The sequence below is a fragment of the Bos indicus x Bos taurus genome, chromosome 27, assembly GCF_003369695.1.
Source record: "Bos indicus x Bos taurus breed Angus x Brahman F1 hybrid chromosome 27, Bos_hybrid_MaternalHap_v2.0, whole genome shotgun sequence".
Lineage (NCBI taxonomy): Eukaryota > Metazoa > Chordata > Mammalia > Artiodactyla > Bovidae > Bos > Bos indicus x Bos taurus.
The window spans coordinates 21,883,067-21,903,921 of NC_040102.1; the positions used below are offsets into that span (position 1 = coordinate 21,883,067).

Sequence of the window (20,855 nt, forward strand, 5' to 3'; positions counted from 1 at the left end):
TAGAATCATCCTATCAGTAAATGGCAATAGAAGCCCAATCATCTACTTCTAGATCTCATGGTCTGACCCCTCACCCCCACCACCACCACTACTTTGCTGACTACTCCTTCAGGAAGTGTGAGGGGCTTAGCACGCGAATTTTGATGACTATGGGTCTGACTAAGCTTTATCAGCTTCCTGATCATGCAGAGGGCTTAGAGAAATTGAAACCATTTTAAACTGTTTCCTCCACGACTGTGATCTCTTCTGATCTCTTCTGATCTATTTATTTAGTTTTTCTTCACAGCTATACTGATAGAACAATCACTGGGAGTAATGAAGTTGAAGCTGAGAACGCGTAGAATCAGAGAGTCTACACTCAGATAATACTGTTCTCAGCAGGACTGGCAATATCCCAACTTTCCTTAATTAGAGTGGAGGCTGCAGGCAAGGATGGGCTTATGTGCTGTGAGGAGGGAGTTACAGGGAGTGATAAAGCAGGGAAGAAAAGACCTGGATTCTGTTATCACTTAAACAACCTGAGTATACTGTGGTTCTGATGGTTTTAAGAATGAGATCAAAAGCAAGATACTCCTAAAGCGAATACTTAAGAAGTTCTTCTGGAATCACAGTTATGCTTGAGATTCATTTTCATTTTTGGTTTCCTTAACATATTAATACTTATTCCATTTTAGTGTCATAGTTCACATTAATGTCAAGAATGGAAGAGTCATGCAATTTGACACCATAGATTCTTAAAGTTATTAATGGGATAATGAGTTGGAGATGGTCTAAATATATTAGGGAGAAAGATTTTAAGAGACTGTCCAGTAGAGGAAGACATTGCAGTAAAAACAGAACTCAGATTGGCTAAGCATTTTAGTGTTTTAAAAATTTTAATTCATTTTGGAGATTTTGTGGGAAATACATTTAATAACAGATTGTCCCAGAAGCAAAGAAAATGGAAATATGTAATATTTACAAATATGTCATTTTATGTACTAAAATGGAATGCAGGAGAAGATAAATGGAATCATTCAAACAGAGAAAAGAGAGAGTAGAGAAGACATATAAAAAAAATTAGTGAAATTTCATTTCTACAAGTCTTGTTGAATTAAACAGGAATGCTATATTTATCTATTTAGTTAACTGGAGGAAACAACTGCTAATTGTTTTTAACATGTATTCAGTTCTAATTCAACAAATACTTGTTGACTTTCTCCCTGAGATAGACCTACATCCTAAAAAATGGAGATCGGTCATGAACATGCTGGTCACAGTTTCTGGTGTTGTAGGGATGCTGTGAAAAAAGGGTGTCAGTAACACTTTCTGGAATGTGGTATCAATGTATTACTGAGAATTGTTTCCAACTGAGTATTGTTCCAGTTACCCTCACTCTAACCATGTCATGGATCACAAAAATACTAGCCAAGGCTTGAGATATCTTCAAACACAAAGTGTTAACACTGTCTTTTGATGAAAACCAAATTTTTATTTCAATGAAGTCAGTTTATCAGACTTTTCCTTTATGATTAGTGAATCCCATAGGTTTTGAAGTCTAGTATTTTTTTTTGTTATTAATTAATATTTATCATATTCACCAATTTTTCTTCTTCATTGTGTGGCAGAGTCTGTTTTTTGGTTTACAAATGTTTGCTTTTTTAAACCATTTTTTAATTGTTGATATCTGAATTAGTTTATTTCATGCAAAAATCATATTAGTGCAGATTTATATACTAATTAAATTTGCTAATTTTAGTATTGTTCATATCTTTGATAACCTTGTTAATCTTTTGTTTGCTTAATCTTTCCATTTCTGATAGATATATATTAAACTCTAAAACTAGTATTGTGAATATTTTTTTTTTTTTGATTGGGCTTATGGCTGGAAGGAAGAAGATACATAATTTTTATAGTTTCTCAGTCAATTACTGCAGTGTCTATCATGATAGCATTTTCAATCTTAAATTCATTTCTTTTTTGCATAAATATTAACTGATTAATAACATAAAATAAACTGTGCAAAGTACATATTTGTCTACTCCCTTATTTTCTTTTTTTTAATTTACTTTTTAATTGAAGGAATGTTTCTTTACAATGTTGCATAGGTCTGCTCTACAACAATGTGAACCAGTAATAATTATACATCAGATCAGATCAGATCAGTCGCTCAGTCGTGTCCGACTCTTTGCGACCCCATGAATCGCAGCACGCCAGGCCTCCCTGTCCATCACCAACTCCCGGAGTTCACCAAGACTCACGTCCATCAAGTCAGTGATGCCATCCAGCCATCTCATCCTCTGTCGTCCCCTTCTCCTCCTGCCCCCGATCCCTCCCAGCATCAGAGTCTTTTCCAATGAGTCAACTCTTCCCATGAGGTGGCCAAAGTACTGGAGTTTAAGCTTTAGCATCATTCCTTCCAAAGAACACCCAGGACTGATCTCCTTTAGGATGGACTGGTTGGATCTCCTTGCAGTCCAAGGGACTCTCAAGAGTCTTCTCCAACACCACAGTTCAAAAGCATCAATTCTTCGGCACTCAGCCTTCTTCACAGTCCAACTCTCACATCCATACATGACCACAGGAAAAACTATAGCCTTGACTAGACGGACCTTTGTTGGCAAAGTAATGTCTCTGCTTTTGAATATGCTATCTAGGTTGGTCATAACTTTCCTTCCAAGGAGTAAGTGTCTTTTAATTTCATGGCTGCAGTCACCATCTGTAGTGATTTTGGAGCCCAGAAAAATAAAGTCTGACACTGTTTCCCCATCTATTTCCCATGAAGTGGTGGGACCGGATGCCATGATCTTCATTTTCTGAATGTTGAGCTTTAAGCCAACTACATACATACATACATATATAATAACATGCATTCCTTGTGTTATCTGAATTTTAAAAATACAATGTACTGATTTCTTACTTTAATGAAATATTTCTATATTTTTCCTTTTCTGGATTCCAAGGTATATATTGTAATTCTAATATTTCAGGAATTGCCTGTATAGCTTTAAGTAATTTAACTGTGAATTATTCTAATGGATACAAATCTTTTGTAAAAATCAGTCTTCCTTTTAAGTAAGATAGGGATGATATAGAGGTAATTAATAATCACAGTGTGTATAGAAAGCCCTTTTCTATTTCCCTTGGATCGTTGTCTAGAATTTTGCTTCTGTTTTTAACTTAATACAGAAATGTTGTTGTTCAGTCAAATCTAACTCTTTGTGACTCCATGGATTGCAGTACGCCAGGCTTCCCTGTCCTTTCTTTACTAGCTCTGAGAGTTTGCTCAGTTTGCTCAGATTCATGTCCATTGAGTTGGTGATGCTATCTAACCATCTCATTCTCTGCTGCTCTCTTCTCCTTTTGCCTTCAATCTTTCCCAGCATCAGAGTCTTTTCCAAAGAGTTGGCTCTTCACATCAGATGGCCAAAATATTGGGGTTTCAGCTTCAGCATCAGTCCTAATGAATATTCCGGATTGATTTCCTTTAGGATTGACTCGTTTGATTTCCTTGCAGTCCAAGAGACTCTCAAGAGCCTTCTCCAACAACACAATTTGAAGGCATTGATTCTTCAGTGCTCAGTCTTCTTTATGGTCCAAATGTCAAATATGTACATGACTACTGGAAAAACCATAGCTTTGACTGTTTGTGCCTTTGTTGGCAAAGTGATTTTAATACATTGTCTAGGTTTACCATAGCGTTCCTTCCAAGGAGCAAGCATATGTTAATTTCATGGCTGCAGTGACTGTCCACACAGATTTTGGAGCCCAAGAAAATAAAATCTGTTACTGCTTCTACTTTTACCCTTCTATTTGCCATAAGTGATGAAGCCAGATGCCATGACCTTAGTTTTCTGAATGCTGCCATAAGCCAGCGTTTTCACTCTCCTCTTTCACCATCATCAAGAAGCTTCTAGTTCCTCATCACTTTCTGCCATTAAAGTGGTCTCATCTGCATATCTGAGGTTGTTGATATTTCTCCCACCAATCTTAATTCCAGCTTGGAATTCATCTAGCCTGACATTTCACATGATATATTCTGCATATAAGGGAATGGCTACCTACTCCACTATTCTTGCCTGGAGAATTCCATGGACAGAGGAGCCTGGCAGGCTACAGTCCATGGGGTGGCAAAGAGTCAGACATTATTGAGCAACTTAACACACAGTCTGCATATGAATTAAATAAATAGAATGGCAGCATACAGCCTTGTCATACTCCTTTCCCTATTTTGAATCAATCAGTTGTTCCATGTAAGGTTCTAATTGTTGCTTCTTAACCTGCATACTGGTTTCTCAGGAGGCAGGTAAGGTGGTCTGGTATTCCCATGTCTTTAAGTATTTTCCAGTTTGTTGTGATCCACAAAGTCAAAGACTATCTCATAGTCAAATTCAGTCAAAGCAGTCAAAGCAGAAGTAGATGTTTTTCTGGAATTCTCTTGCTTTCTCTGTGATCCAATGGATGTTGTCAGTTTGATCTCTGGCTCTTCTGCCTCTTCTAAATCCAGTTTGTACAACTGGAATTTCTTAGTTCGTGGACTACTGAAGCCTTGCTTGAAAGACTTTGAGCATTACTTTGTTAGCATGTGAAATGAGTGCAGTTTGCAATTGTGTGGTAGTTTGTCCATTCTTTGGCATTGCCCTTTTTTGGGATTGAAATGAAAATTGACCTTTTCCAGTCCTGTGACCACTGCTGAGTTTTCCAAATTTGCTGGCATAGTGCAGCCCTTTAACAGCATCATTTTCCAGGATTTGAAATAGCTCAACTGGAATTTCATTACCTCCACTAGCCTTGTTTGTAGTAATACTTCCTAAGGCCCACTTGACTTCAGACTTCAGAATATCAGGCTCTAGGTGGGTGACCACACCATCATGGTTATCTGGGTCACTAAGAACTTTTTTATATAGTTCTTCTGTGTATTCTTGCCACCTCTTTTCAATCTATTCTGTTTCTCTTAGGTCCTTACTGTTTCTGTCCTTTATTGTGCCCATGCTTGCATGAAATGTTCCCTTGATATCTCCAGTTTTCTTGGAGTGATCTCTAGTCTTTCCTATTCTGTCATTTCCCTCTACTTCATTGTGCTGTTCATTTAAGAAGGCCTTCTTATCTTGCCTTGCTCTGCTCTGCAACTGCATTCAGTTGGATATATCTTTCCCTTTCTCCATTGCCTTTTGCTTCTCTTCTTTACTCAGCTATGTGTAAAACTTCCTCAGACACCCCCTTTCCTTCTTACATTTCTTTTTCTTTGTGACGGTTTTGTCACTGCCTCTTGTACAATGTTACAAACCTCTGGAATACAGAAATACATACTATTAATATTGAAATAAAATATGTACTTTAAATGAGTATTCATGTTTTTATACAAATTTTAGGACTCCCCTGTGCCCATAGTTATGTTGTACTCACTTTTCTTTTTGTTAAGTTAAATCATATGGTTGTAAATCTTTCATTCATGGTATGCAGGTGATAAAGAAACTTTAGTCTTTATTTCATCCTCACTCTAAATTTACATATCAAGTATGACATTGAATTAAAAGATGGAAACCAAATTCAGAATAGTGATTGTCTCTCAGGTAGAAAGGCAAATGTGATTTTTTTGAGGAGCAAAATGTGGATTTCAGCTCTAGCTAATGCTTCATTTCATTTAAAATATCTTTGTAAATATAGTAGACCATTAGGCTTTATTAAGTTTTAATGATATCTACATGATTTTTTGTTACACATCTCACTGAATTTTTTGGAAGATTTTATGATAGAAAAGGAAAATAAATATATATACTTTCATCCTGTCTTCTCTTCAATACTGCTTTCAACCCCTTATATCTAATGTAGCCTACAACAGAAGAAAACATTTAGGGTCAAATAATGGAAAGTTTTTGCCATTCACTTATTTAACCTTAGAATGATTACTAATGATGAAGTACATTTTTCTTAATCATCATTTTATGTCATAATTTAGTTGATATATAGTTATTTTGAGATTTTATAGATTCTTATCAATTGTTCTTCAACACCAAGAATGTGAATAAAATATTCATTGTACTAGGCTGTTCATTTTTCTTAAACATGAGTCCATTAATACAGTCAGAACTCATCCTTATCATATGATTCACTGACTTTGTGTTGCTCTAAAGACAATGAAAACCTTTAAAAAAAAAAGAGTAAGGAAACACTAAAATTTTATTAATATAATTTTATAGCTCCTTTTTACTAAATGATTTTTGTTGTATTTAAAACAGTAAATACTGCATATATATGTAGGCATAATATACATTCAGGTGTGTATATATATAATATATATGTAAATGTAATATAGATATGTGTGTGTGGATACTTAGATGAACTATTTATATATAATATATAAATTATATATATATAGTATACATATGTAAAATAAATAAAATTTTATATGATTTAAAACTGTTTTTGTTCTAAATCATATAACATATTCAAATGAAGTGATCATCTGGTTTTAAATTTTAGTTCTATGCCTTATTTTAACAGAGATTAAGAATTCATCTTTGCTGACTCAGAAGATTAATACTGTTAGTAATGTGTTTTCACAATAGCAGTCAAGTTCTTTTGAAAATACACTCCATTAGAAGTCAGAGTTCCTGTTAGAGTTTTAAACCTATCTTGGCTGGTTCATTTTTCTTATCTGTCATTTTTCTGTGATGATGACCGACATCATGATGATGATAACTAATATACCTCAATGAGGTCACCCATCTTACCAGACATGCTCACATCATTAACCTTGTCTTCAGTAAAGCAGATGTTGACAATGTGACATAGGGAAAAAGAGAACATTGGGAATCTTATATCTCTCTTTTCATCTACTGTCTCCACTTTGTTTTGCATAGCCCATAGAATGAACACCTGACTAAAACAATTCAATAATATTTATCACTTCATTATATGAATTTAGGATTAACGAATTTAAACAAAATGATAAACATACATATGCAAAGGAACCATGCCCAATCCTGGTGATTAGATCCTATTTGTAAATTAACCTTTATGTATAACTTCAAACCACAGAAGGCAAAATGGACATACAAAAAAAGATAAAAGTGAGGAAGATGAAATTTGAAGTCTCAATGACTTAAGTTGAATTCTGGAGTAACAGGCAAGTTTGGACTTGGAGTAAAAGATGAATCAGGGCAAAGGCTGACAGAGCTTAGCAAAGAGAATGCACTGGTCATAGCAAACACACTCTTCCAACAACACAAGAGACGACTCTACACATGGACATCACCAGATGGTCAATACCAAAATCAGATTGATTATATTCTCTGTAGCCAAAGATGGAGAAGCTCTATACAGTCAGCAAAAACAAGACTAGGAGCTGACTGTGGCTCAGATCATAAACTCCTTTTTCAGACTTAAATTGAAGAAAGTGGGGAAAACCACTAGACCATTCAGGTATGACCTAAATAAAACCCCTTATGATTATGCAGTGGAAGTGACAAATAGATTTAAGGGATTAGATCTGATAGAGTGCCTGAAGAACTATGGATGGAGGTTCATGACACTGTACAGGAGGCAGTGATCAAGACCATGCCTTATTGGTCTTGAAAAAGAAATGCAGAATGACAAATGGTTGTCTGAGGAGGCCTTACAAATACCTGAGAAAATAAGAGAAGCTAAAGGCAAAGGAGAAAAGGAAGATATACATAGTTGAATGCAGAGTTTCAAAGAATAGCTAGGAGAGATAAGAAAGCTCCTAAGTGATCAATAAAAAGAAATAGAGCAAAACAATAGAATTGGAAAGACTAGAGATCTCTTCAAGAAAATCAGAGATACCAAGCGAACATTTCATGCCAAGATGGGCAAAATAAAGGACAGAAATGGTATGGACCTAACAGAAGTAGAAGATATTAAGAAGAGGTGGCAAGAATATGCAGAAGAGCTATACCAAAAAGATCTTAATGACCCAGTAACTCACCTAGAGCCAGATGTCCTGGAATGCAAAGTCAAGTGGGCCTTAGGAAACCTCACTACGAACAAAGCTAGCAGAGAAGATGGAATTCCAGCTGAGCTAATTCAAATCCTAAAAGATGATGCTGTGAAAGTGCTTCAGTCAGTATGCCGGCAAATTTGGAAAACTCAGCAGTGGCCACAGGACTGGAAAAGGTCAGTTTCATTCCAATCCCAAAGAAAGGCAATGCCAAAGAATGTCCAAACTACTGCACAATTGCACTCATTTCAGACACCAGCAAAGTAATGCTCAAAATTATCCAAGCAAGTCTTCAGCGGTACTTCAACCGAGAATTTCCAGATGTTCAAGCTGGATTTAGAAAAGGCAGAGGAACCAGAGATCAAATTGCCAACATCTGCTGGGTCATCGAAAAAGCAAGAGAGTTCCAGAAAACCATCTCTTTCTGCTTCATTGACTACACCAAAGCCTTTGACTGTGTGGATCATGGCAAACTGTGGAAAATTCTTAAAGAGATGGGAATATCAGACCACCTTACCTGCCTCCTAATAAGGAGGCATGCAGGTCAAGATGCAACAGTTAGAACTGGACATGCAACAAAAGACTGGTTCCAAATTGGGACAGTAGTACATCAAGGCTGTATACTGTCACCCTGCTTATTTAACTTATATGCAGATAACATCATGAGAAATGCTGGGCTGGATGAAGCACAAGCTGGAATCAAGATTGCTGGAAGAAATATCAATAACCTCAGATATGCAGATGATACCATCCTTATGGCAGAAAGCAAAGAGAAATTGAGGAGCCTCTTGATGCAAGCAAAAGAGGAGAGAGAAAAAGTTGACCTAAAACTCAACATTCAAAAATCTAAGATCATGGCATCTGGTCCCATCACTTAATGGCAAAGAGATGGTCCAAACAATGAAAACAGTGATAGACTTTATATTCTTGGACTCCACAATCACTGCAGATGGTGACAGCAGCCATGAAATTAAGACACTAGCTTCTTGGAACAAAAGGTATGGTAAACCTAGACAGCATATTAAAAAGCAGAGACATTACTTTGCCAACACAGATCTGTCTAGTCAAAGCTATGGTTTTTCCAATGGTCATTTATGGATGTGAAAGTTGGACCATAAAGAAGGCTGAGCACTGAAGAATTGTTGCCTTTGAACTGTGGTGTTGGAGAAGACTCTTGAAGAGTCCCTTGGGCTGGAAGGAAATCAAACCAGTCCATCCTAAAGGAAATTAGTCCTGAATATTCATTGGAAGGGCTGATGCTTAAGCTGAACCTCCAATACTTTGGCCACCTGATGAGAAGAACTGACTCTCTGGAAAAGACCCTGATGCTGGGAAGGATTGAAGGCAGGAGGAGAAGGAGCTGACAGAGGATGAGATGGTTGGATGGTATCACCAACTCGATGGACATGAGTTTGAGCAATTGTGGCAGTTGGTGATGGATGGGGAAGTCTGGTATGCTACAGTCCATGGGGTCTTAAAGATTTGGATACAAATGAACGATTGAACTGAACAGAACTGAATTAGTCCTGCTTTCTATTGAATTTGTGTTTGGATTATTCTGAGATTAAATTGTAGTTGGGTTTGTGTTCAACAATGTAGAAATGCAACAAATGTTAGTTCCTGCTTTATACACATCATTACACGTGTACAGACTCATGAATATGCGTAATAATGCATAAAGATCTCGAAATTCAGTGAGAGAGGTAATGAGTATATTTGTGTTTGTGTGTACATGAGCATGTGCTTTGTTGCTCAGTCATATCCAACTCTTTGCAGCCCTTCTGGACTGTAGCCCACCAGGCTGCTCTGTCTATGGGATTTCCCAGCCAAGAATGCTGGAGCGGGTTGCCATTTCCTATTCTAGGCGATCTACCTGACCCAACTATCAAATCTGCATCTCTTGCATTGGCAGGCAGGTTCTTTACCACAAGTGCCACCTGGGAAGCCCCAGTGATTGTATAGTATACCCACATAGCACATAAACAGTGTGTGAAAATACACGTATAATTGTATAGAAACATATTGAGAAACTTCTATGTAGCTTAATGTATCAAATAATAATTATTTGAGTATGTTTATAATGTCTTCAATAAGTTTTTAAACTTCCACATCTATTTTTATTTTATTCTATTTTCTAAATCATGGATGAAGCATCAATTATTATTAGAGAAATACACACTTTTGAAAATGATTTCATCACCCTCTAAGTGAAGATAATTTTTTAGGAAGCACTTTTTGGTCCTTACTACCTATCAGATTATGTTCTAATTACTGGATTTAACAGCGGTTAGCAAAATAACCATAAATATCTTCCCTCATAGGATTTCATTCTAACGGTGGAAAAAGACAATAAAGTACATTAATTGAAATAAATGATATGTTATACATTTCTAAGTGCAAGGCAAAAAATAATAAATAAAGAGGGAAAGGGGAATGAGAAAGGAAAAAGAGTTTAAATTTTAGATAGTCTGACCAGGAAAGATAACTGAGAACATGACATTTTGGGAAAAGATGAGAAATAAGTGAGGGACAGAGTCATGGAAACCTGTGAGGGAGAATATTCCAAGCAGAGAAAAAATAAATAAAAATAAAATATGAAATTCATTGAAAAGGAATAGCATTATCTTCATCCAAAACTATAGTTTCTATGCAGATTTCCCTCCTCAACATTCACTCCTTTTTGTCCTATATCAATCCAGGACTGATGAAATCTTTTCATGCATTATTGATAATGTGGAATGTAACTCCACTTATATAAGATGGACATTTTGAAAGTAATATATTGCAGAGTTTAGACTTTATAAAAAGTTTAAAACCATTAAATATAAATACAGGAGCAACACAGAGTAGAATTATCATAAAATCTTTTCTTTTCATCTAGAGTGCCAGAAAGTAAAGGAATTATAGGTAAAACATCAGATATAAAGCTACATTTTCCCTAAGAGCCTGTGCATTTAGAAACTTGTAATGAGCTAACAGTGTTTTAGCTATTTTTCCTATGTGTAATGATGAGCTACAAAAATGTTTGAAGAAATATAAAGAGATTTGGTTTTAATTTTTCCATTGCAAACATAGGACATTTTGAATATAAAAACAACTTAAAAGAAATTAATATTTTAGTTTCGTATGATATATGTAAGTGATACAATTTTAATTTAAATTATAATTCCAGGATATTATAAACCAAACTTGTTGAAGATCCCTCAAAATATTAATAATTATAACTATGTATACAATTTTAGAAGGTGTAAGTCCTTACAACATCATTATTCAATTTACTATAAAATCTCATTTAAATATAATATTTGACAGTTTTAAAAATATAAAAAGTGTATGGAATTTTTTGTTTTTAATTCATGATTTTTCTCTCAGGTTATTCAAGAGAAAAAAATCTGTGCTCTTATTTTTTTCTTTCTGGTCTAACTTTATTTTCTATATCATTAATTTCTAACTGTATTTTTTTTCCTTTTAACTTCTGTGTGCATTCTCTTGTATTTTTACTATGTCCTGAAAATTGATTTAATTTAGTTATTTGATTCTTCCTATTTTTTTAGCATAAGAATATTATAATTTTTTTCTGTGTACTACTTTATCTGCCTCTGATGTTTTTCTAGGTGATATATTTTCTTTAGTATTTGTAAAGGATTGAGAAATGTATTTGTTATCTTTTTATTGCCCTTTGATACTGCTTTCTGATTTGTACAATGTACAAAGCATGTGAACTCCATCATAATGATTTTTAAAACATTTGTTGTACTTTATTATCCATGATGTTGTCATTTTTATACTTGTTTCAGGTATATTTCAGGTATGTTTCTCTCTCCACACGTATATATTATTCATTTCCCTCTTGATTTTTATTTGCTTAATGTATAAGAGAAATGATTAAAATATAATATAATTTTGGAGATTAGTGACTTTCCCCTATAGCTTCATCAGTTTGGCTTTTGAAGCTGGTAATTGGGTGCCATAGACTTTAAAATTGTTATCCTTTCTGGTGAGTTGAATATCCTAACAACCAAAAGTTATATCTTTATATCAAGTTTTTGTGTGCATGCATCTCAGTGATGATGGCATGTTTTCCTTTATATTTTGTGATTTAAAAACAAAAAAACATGAACTCCTATTAATTAGATTTTTCCTATGAAAATACTTTGAGGCCAGTTTTAAAGTATAAACTTACAGAATGGTTCCTAATAAGCCTATGTGTGTTGAGATCTCTAACTATGCTCCTCTGGGCCATTTTGCTGTTCATGACATGAGACAGTTGCTGTGGATGCCACCAAAGTAGTGGACAAAAAGGCATCTGGAGCTGGCAAGGGCACCAAGTCTGCGCAGAATGCTCAGAAGGCTAAATAAGTATGATCCCTAATTCCTGCCACTCTAGTCTTAATCAGTGGTGGAAAAATCATCTCAGAACTATTGTCTCAATTGGCCATTTAAATTTAATAGTAAAAGACCAGTTAATGATAACTGCATTCTGAAACCTTCAGAAGAAAAGAGAATGTTTTATTGGCCTTTTTTTTTTTTTTTTCTTTTTTCTGTGTTGCAATGTTAAATTAAGACTGTTTTAACAGAAACAACTTGACCAAAATTCCCTCACGGAAACCATTAAAACAAAAAAGTCTAATGAGGGAAAAAAATAGTCAAGGGCACTCACTATCAAAGCACAACAACTTAATCTACATTTTCTGCTTAGGGCTTTATTTTTCTCAATCGAGATATAATTGCATATAACATTGTGTGAGTCTGTGGTGTACAGCATGTGGGTTTGGTACATTTGTGTTTTTCAGTATGGTTACCACTGTAGTGGTAGCTTATATCTTTATCATATCACATAATTGCCATTTTTTTGTGTGTGTTAGAAAGAGTTAAGATTTGGTTTCTTAGCAGCTTTGATGTTTACAATACAGTATTGTTGACTATAATCACTGTGGTGTGCATTAGATCTCCAAAACTTACCTACTAGCTAGCTGCAAGTTTGTACCTATAAATGACGTCTCCCCGATTCTGCTACACACACCCCAGCCATTTAGGCTAGTGATAAAGAATCTGCCTGCCAGTGTAGGAGATGCAAGAGACTCAGATTCAGTCCCTGGGTTGGGAAGATCCTCTCAAGTAGGAAATGGCAACCTGCTCCAGTATGCTTGCCTGGAAAATTTCATGGACAGAGGAGCCTGGCGGGCTATAGTCCACGGGGTTGCAAAGAATCGGACATGACTGAGTACATAGGTTGTAGGAGCAGCAGGTCTATCTTTAAAAAAGACCAGGAAAGAGTTTTTACTCCTTACCACCCTGCCCCCCCCACTCTCATTATTGATAGTATTCCTTTACAAAGTCCTGAGTGTTTGTGGTGGTAGAAGACAGCTTTACAACTTCCCCATGCTTAAAGCTCTGGTTTTTGTTAGTTATTTATATGCAAGCTTTAGAGCATAGATGGATGAACAGGTACCTTTATTAATTTACATATTACAGTCCTTGGTTAGGAAGCTGTTTCCTGTTCTTTCTGGCCTCTAAGGAGTTACCTTACCCTTATTCAGCTGATCCATGCATTATAAGATGAATGTGTGTGTGTGTGTGTGTGTATATGTGTTTTCCAAAAGTTTTCAGTATACACTACTGAGAGGAGTTTTCTCTGAACATTTGGAGAAGGACAAAAATCATACATGTTGATTTGATTTCTATTCTTATATGCTTACCCTCAACCAAAATTTCAATATTTTTGATCTTTGAAGTTCTCAAACTATTTACTTTCCAGTTTTATTGAATATACAACACAGAGAAGTGTTCTTTTCTTTTGAACCTTTTTTAAAGAAACTGCCTGAATTATCTGAATTTTTAAAAATAAATCCACATGCTCAAATGTTATCCTTAGGCCACACAAGACTATTAAAAGGCTACAAGCTAAGAGCACCTTACAATGGCCCTTGAAAAATAATAGCTTTATTTATATTCTTGGCTTTACCGCAGGAAGCTACGCAATCTGACTACATTAAACCACTCCATTTGATATAATAATATCACTAAGGACATTTGCCACTTATCTCTGTTTCTCACTTTTCTAATGTAAAACCTCACATTGATTTAATTTTAAAATTCAGCATTGAGAAAATCTTCTGTATTTCCTGGTGAGTTTTCCAATTTCTGACAGTGAGAATTGTGTAACTATTTTTGCTAGGATGTTCAATTCCATTTGAAATTCAACTGTCCTTAAACATGTAGGTCCTATGATTTGATTTTTTTCTTTTCTTTTTCTACATGTTTTGTTTATATTTCTGGACTCATTTTCCTAATTTTAAGGTTTTATTTATTTTTTTTAATCAAAATTTTATTCTAGGTATTTTTGTTTGAATCATTTTTAATTATCTGCAGATTGCGGCACAGTATATTCTAAAACGAATACTTATGTGTGCCATGAGAAAATGAAGTTATTATTGACCAAGACAAATGGAGTGATTTAATAGGAAAATATTTTAGAAAACCTTTCTGGGTATAAGATTTTATTTATTGCAAAAAAATACAAACGCTATTGCTTTTTTTAGAGATACACTTAGTTTTTAATATCCGTTTATGTTGTATGAGGATAAATCATGTTATTAAATCTTTGACTCAAAGTAACTGTGAGCGTGAAATGAATATTGTGCTTCAGCTGCAGTGTGGCACTGTTTCGTTTTTTAACTTTCACAAACTTTTTCAAACTCTTAGAGCCCCTATAAATGGTAAAGAAAATTTCAGTTGTTTTACTTACACCACAGAAATAGTCTTTCAAAATACACTATATGCACCAATTAAAAGAGTGAGAGTGAAAGTCGCTCAGTCGTGTACGACTCTTCAGGACACCATGGGCTATACAGTCCATGGAATTCTCTAGGCCAGTATACTGGGTGGGTAGCCTTTCCCTTCCCCAGGGGATCTTCCCAACCCACCCAGGGATCGCAGCCAGGTCTTCAGCATTGCAGACTGATTCTTTACCAGCTGAGCCACAAGGGAAGCCCAGTTAAAAGAGTGGTTTTCCCCAAAGAGGGTTTTCCTGTTGGCTCAGATGGTAAAAAATCTGCTTGTAATGCAGAAGACCTGAGTTTCAGTCCCTGGGTTAGGAAGATCCTTTGGAGAAGGAAATGGCAACCCACGCTAGTATTCCTGCCTGGAGAATTCCATAGACAGTGGAACCTGATGGGCAACAGTCCAGGGGGTGGCAAAGAGTTGGAGATTATGAAGCAAATAACACTTTCACTTTCCCCAAAGAACCCCTAAAATTACATGTAAAGTGTTAGTATAACAAATTAACACCCATTGTGTTACTATATTGAATGGGAGGCATGAATATTTCTAAATATATTTACTGTCCTTTTTTAGCATTTTTAAAAATTATTACTAGTTTTCAGCTGTTGGATTTTTCTTTTCTCTTTGATACACTTGGACATTTAACTTCCTCCACATTTCTAACACAAATTATTAGGCATCTTATCTGAACAACTTTTGCAATTAAATCTGGTACTCTTGGAGATTTCATTAGTTCTAATCATAGCTAATTTATTTAAATTCCCAAGAAACTTTTCTAATAAGCTGGGGACTCTTATATTGTGCTTAGTTAATTACTTTTTAGTAAAAATGAGCAACTAGGGGACTCACACAATAGTTTAGCAAATGCATACATTTGGCACCCAGATATCCTAGTCTCAAGGAAAAAGTGTTTTGTGTCTTGGCAGTGCTGGTCTATCTCCTAATTGGCTTATTTTCAGAGTTCAGTTCAGTTCAGGCACTCATTTGTGTACGACTACTTGTGACCCCATGGACTGGACAGGGGGTCCAGTCCTCCTGTCCTCCTGGCCTCCAGGCCAGCACACCAGGCCTCCCTGTCCATCATCAACTCCTGGAGTTTACCCAAACTCATGTCCATTGAGTCGGTGATGCCATCCAACCATCTCACCCTCTGTTGTCCCCTTCTCCTCCTGCCATCAATCTGTCCCAGCATCAGGGTCTTTTCAAACAAGTCAGCTCTTCACATCAAGTGGCCAAAATATCAGCTTTTCAAATGAGTCAGCTCTTCACATCAAGTGGCCGAAGTTTCAGCTTCAACATCAGTCCTTCCAATGAACACCCAGGACTGATCTCCTTTAAGATGGACTGGTTGGATCTCCTCGCAGTCCAAGGGACTCTCAAGACTCTTCTCCTACATGACAGTTCAAAAGCATCAATTCTTCAGTGCTCAGCCTTCTTTGTAGTCCAACACTCACATCCATACATGACTACTGGAAAAAACATAGCCTTGACTAGAAGGAGCTGTGTTGGCAAAGTAATGTCTCTGCTTTTTAATATGCTCTCTAGGTTGGTCATAACTCTCCTTCCAAGGAGCAAGTGTCTTTAATTTCATGGCTGCAGTCACCATCTGCAGTGATTTTGGAGCCCAAAAATATAAAGTCAGCCACTGTTTCCACTGTTTCCCCATCTATTTGCCATGAAGTGATAGGACCAGATGCCATGATCTTCGTTTTCTGAATGTTGAGCTTTAAGCTCAAAGAACCAGGTCATAATTTGGAACAGCCTTTCTTATATATGTTCTGTTGGCAACACAGTGGAGAAGCCAGTGACTCATTCCCTTTATAAAAGTGAAAATAAGGTCATGATTTACATATGGTTTCTACAGTTTGTAGGAAGATATATTGAATCTCAATTTAGAATTTTTTTTAATGCAAAAACAAAAAAATATGTGTGCTAAGTATGCTAAGTAGTGAAATAAATGAATTATCAGATAAATAAAAATATTCTCAGGGCTACCTCATCCAGTTGTGTAGTATACACATTGCTCAAAGGCACTCAGCTTTGAGTGTGAGGGGATATGTGGGGGCTGAAATTCAGGAGGCCCTTCCTTTGATGAGTCACGGGCTTTTCTCTGTTTTTATCTTTTTACTTCATCTTTTTATTGCTGTGTAATTGCTTTATGAGCTTCCCTAGTGGCTGAACAGTAAAGAATCTGCCTGCCAATAAAGGAGATGCAGGTTCAATCTTTGGGTTGAGAAGATCCCCTGGAGAAGGAAATGGCAAGCCACTCCAATATTCTTGCCTGGGAAGTCCCATGGACAGAGGAGCCTGATGGGCTATAGTCCACGGGGTGGCGGAGTTAGACAGGATTTACAAATTTGTGTTAGTTTCTGCTGCACAGCAAGGTGAATCAGCTATTTGTATACAAATCTCTCCTCTTTTTTGGACTTCCTTCACATTTATGTCACCGCAGAGCACTGAGTGGAGTTTCCTGTTCTATACAGTAGGTTCTCATTATTTATCTGTTTTATACATAGCATCAATAGTGAATATATATATATATATATACACACACACACACACATATATATATATATATGTCAGTCCCAAAGTCCCAATTCCTCCCATCCCTCTTTCCCCCTTAGTATCCATATATTTATTCTCTTTGTCTATGTCTCTACTTCTGCTTTGCAAATAAGATCATCTATACTGTTTTTCTAGATTCCACATATCTGCGTTAAAATACAATATTTGTTTTTCTCTTTCTGATTTACTTCACTCTGCTCCTTCTGTTGTAGATGTGCCATTTGTCTTCCCAGGAGGTTTTCATTTTTTCTGATATTTCTGCCAAAGAGGCTCTTTTAAAAGCCAGTACATAGGCATCCTACAAGCTAGCAGAATTCCTCTGTAACCTTACATGCTGCATACTCGTATCTTTACAAACAGCTTGAAAATAAACTAAATGTCTCTAATGATGCCTGGAGAGGAAATGGCAACCCATTCCACTATTCTTGCCTGGAGAATCCCATGGACAGAGGAGCCTGGAGTCCATGGGGTTGCAAAGAGTTGGACACGACTGAGCGACTAACATACTCTAATGATACCTGGATAAAAAAGGTCCCTGTGAGATTTAAGTGAAAGAATATTAATAGAAATGTCTTCAATAAATGTCTAGTTATCTGTCTATCTCCTATCGTAGCACAGCAAATAGGGTACATTAATGCAATTCTGTACAGTTTACTGAATTAGCAATGAAACCAGTATCACAAAGGATCGCTAACATTATTGTGCTGGGTTGTGCTTAGTTGCTCAGTCGTGTCCAACTCTGTTTTTTTTTGGGAGGGAGGGAAACCTGGGTCACACTGAATAGTTTTGTATATTATTGTAAATTTGATTTTGAAACTACTGTGAAAGATTAATTTTAACAGTGATTTAACTGCATTCCCACTTGTGAAATAAGACTAGGAATTAGCAGAACTGTTTATTGAAGTCCACAGAATTATAAAGGGTGCCGTTTCCATACAGAGCTGATTTTAGTAATGATGCCTCTCTATTGTTTTCCCCTTAATTATCATCCTAAAGGTAATTGAGCATTCACTCAATGATTAAATTACATTTGTGATATACAAAAGAAAGAATATGCATTCATCTATAGTTAACTGTTTCAGCAAAAATAATGAGATGTGGCATTTAGCTTTCTCTTAATCAGAGGAACTAATCATGTATTTTTAAATATATTCAAAATTTCTTGAGTATTAAATTTCCTATTTAAGGATTTGAGACAAGCTAGGTCAGTGCAAGTTGATGTACAGAAAATCTCTGCAGTTGATTGGTAATAGCTCAATATGCTTTTGGATAAGATACTTTTAGATCATACAAAAATTTATATTATCTAGTGATAACACAATGAGGAGAAGAAATAAAATTCAACTTTTCATTCTTCTATGCACTTAATCACAACTTAATCACAATTTTGTTTAAATATTTGGCCTTTGAATCTGTTGAATTAGATAGTTTAGCTACAATTAAGAACTTAAAATTATGACCAACCTAGGCAGCATATTGAAAAGCAGAGATATTACTTTGGCAACAAAAGTCCTTCTAGTCAAAGCTATGGTTTTTCCAGTAGTCATGTAGGGATGTGAGAGTTGGACTTTAAAGAAAGCTGAGCACCAAAGAATGATACTTTTGAACTGCAGTGTTCGAGAAGACTCTTGAGAGTCCCTTGGATAGCAAGGAGATCCAACCAGTCCATCATAAAGGAAATCAATCCTGAATATTCTTTGGAAGGACTGATGCTGAAGCTGAAACTCCAAAATACTTTGGCCACCTGATGCGAAGAACTGACTCATTTGAAAAGACCCATTTGAAAGATTGAAGGTGGGAGGAGAAGGGGTCGACAGAGGATGAGATGGTTGGATGGCATCACCAACTCAATGAACATGAGTTTGAGAAAACTCTGGGAGTTGGTGATGGACAGGGAAGCCTGGCCTGCTACAGTCCATGGGGTCACAAAGAGTAGGACATAACTGAGTGACTGAACTGAACTGACTGAAGAACTTATAAATCAGATCAAGATTCATAAAGTTCTGGGCACAAAATTTCTTTTCTTTCCCAACAAACTATTATTGAAGCAGTTACTAGGCTCCAAATGGGAAACATTTGAGAGTATTAAATGTGAATAAAATATCATAGGGTTATAAGACTGATGAAAAATAGAATGTAAAGAGAAAACAGTATTTTAAATTTACTCTTACAGAAGCTATTTCCTATAGAACTTGTTCCATTAAAAAGAAAAACAAGCAATACCTTTCTATTATTTTAGAAAGACAGCATATTTTAAGAAGTAGGAAGTTTATAAATGCTTCCATATAAGATATCTGTGTGATGCCTATGTATTCTATTAATCTCCTTGACAAAATGCCAAGTTTTCTGTTCACTTCTTGAGTATCACTTTCAAGAAGTTGATCAAGCAGACTCGGGGATGTCAAAAATCTCACGTATTCTATACACAGAATAATCCGTTGTTGTTGTTTAGTTGCTAAGCCATGTCAGACTTGTTGCCACCCAATGGACTATAGCCCACCAGCCTCTTTTGTCCATGGGATTTTCCAGCCAAGAATACTGGACTGCATTGCCATTTCCTTCTCCAAAGGATCTTTCCAACCCAGGGATTGAAACTTCATCTCCTGCATCAAAAGGCAATTTTTTTTTAAACCACTGAACCATCAGGGAAGCCCCAGAATAATCAGCAATAAATAGTGAGTCTCTACTATATAGATATCTATTGCTGCAAGTTAAAACCTAGTGCACAAATTTCCAAATGATGCAAAAACAGAAAATATAGGTGTGCTGGTTTATTTTTAAAATATCTTCACCTTGGGTTGCTTTATATGGCTAAATCTCCTGCTCCTGCTGCTGCTAAGTCACTTCAGTCGTGTCCTACTCGATGCGACCCCGTAGATGGCAGCCCACCAGGCTCCCCCGTCCCTGGGATTCTCCAGGAAAGAACACTGGAATGGGTTGCCATTTCGTTCTCCAATGCATGAAAGTGAAAAGTGAAAGTGAAGTCACTCAGTCGTGTCCGACTCTGTGCGACCTCATGGACTGCAGCCTACCAGGCTCCTCTGTCCATAAGGTTTTCCAGGCAAGAGTACTGGAGTGGGGTGCCATTGCCTTCTCCCTAAATCTCCTAATATATGTAAAATATTTATACATGATAGGCATTCAATACTTTGAGAAATTTCTGGCACATAAATTAGTATTCTTTGAAATAGTCACAATTGCATAAGTGTTTTAAAGAAGATTAATTTGTTGATAGCCAAAACCATCTACTTTGTGGTTCTATAATTTCACTTTGTAACTTTAAAATATTGTAGATAAAATTAAATTATGACATTATAATGTGATAAATCTTTTAATTAATAATTGAAATGTAATTTAAAATTACTATCAACATTTTTAATTATCATAGAAAAAACATTGTAGAAAATTTGGACTCTGGGGCTGTCTAAAGTGCTCATATTCCCACAGATACAACAGATATTTTTGTTTCATTATATTCCTGTTCTTTTCTTCTCTCTCTCTTTTCCCACATTGTTGGTAATTCTATATATTTGCATTTTTACCTACCTAACACTACATCATAATCATT

General features: G+C 35.9%; 1 protein-coding gene across 1 annotated transcript in view; it reads left to right on the top strand.

The window, feature by feature from the left end:
• The window catches only part of SGCZ (sarcoglycan zeta), a 1,115,594-nt gene that overhangs the window by 536,799 nt on the left and 557,940 nt on the right, over positions 1-20,855 (top strand). The window lies entirely within an intron of this gene.